Source organism: Lissotriton helveticus, chromosome 9, assembly GCF_964261635.1.
Source record: "Lissotriton helveticus chromosome 9, aLisHel1.1, whole genome shotgun sequence".
NCBI lineage: Eukaryota > Metazoa > Chordata > Amphibia > Caudata > Salamandridae > Lissotriton > Lissotriton helveticus.
The window spans coordinates 204,287,757-204,288,880 of NC_136070.1; positions in this window are offsets into that span (position 1 = coordinate 204,287,757).

The window sequence follows — 1,124 nt, forward strand, 5'->3', positions numbered from 1 at the left end:
GTGCATTTAAAAATGGCTCCAAAGCCAAAGCAAATAACAGGGGTGATAAAGGACACCCCTGCCTAGTCCCCCTTTTGATTGAGAATTTAGCAGAATTGGCTCCTAAATAACTAGCTATTGCCGTTGGTGATTCATATAGAGAGTGAACCCAACCCAGATATTGCCCCTGTATACCAAATGCACTCAGCGTTGCCCATAGATACTCCCACCCCACTCGGTCGAATGCTTTCTCTGCATCTAACATGACCATTCCGAGTGGGGCGAGAGTAACCGCGGCGACGTCGAAAGCTGTAACAGCAGTATTGATATGGGTAGTGGTGTCTCCCCCCACCACAAACCCATGTTGTTGGCAATTGACCAAATCTGGCATAATAGGAGCAAGGCGATTTGCCAAAACATTGGCAAACACTTTTGCATCAGTATTGATTAATGAGATTGGCCTATATGATCCCTGTTCCGCCGGTGGCTTGTTTTTGTTTAAAAAGAAGACTATTTTGGCAGTTTGCCATGATATAGGAGCACTTCCTGTTTCCCCCATAGAGTCTATCACCCGCTGGAAGAGAGGAAGTAATTCCTTTTCACAGATCTTATAGATCTTTATAGGCAAGCAATCTTCTCCCGCAGCCTTACCTAGAGGCAGTGCTTGTATAGCTTTCCCTATTTCTTCAGTTGTAATTTTGGAGCCAAGTTGTCTGATTGCGTCTACATCTAATCTCCCGGGTGTGTGTTTCTCTAAATAAAGTCTAATTTCTTCTGAAGTAGGTGAATTTTCTGGAGTATAGAGGTGGCAGTAATATTTGTCGAATTGGTCTAAAATCTGCTCCGAATTTCTGTATTCCTTAGAGTCTAGCCCTTTTATTATTTTTATAGTAGTTTTAGCCTTTTTATCAGCTATCTTGTAAGCCAGAATTTTACCAATTCTGTCTCCCCCTTCGTACTGTGCCAACTTATATTTGTGTATTTTGGAACTGAATTTTTCCCTAAGGGTTTTCTTTAATGCCGCCCTCAATGACACTAATCCTAAACCTAGCTCTTCGATATTAGTTTTGCCCTGTATTATAGCATTAGACAGTTGTTGTTCAACAAGTCGAATATTAGATGTAATTGAATTTTTCTACGCCACG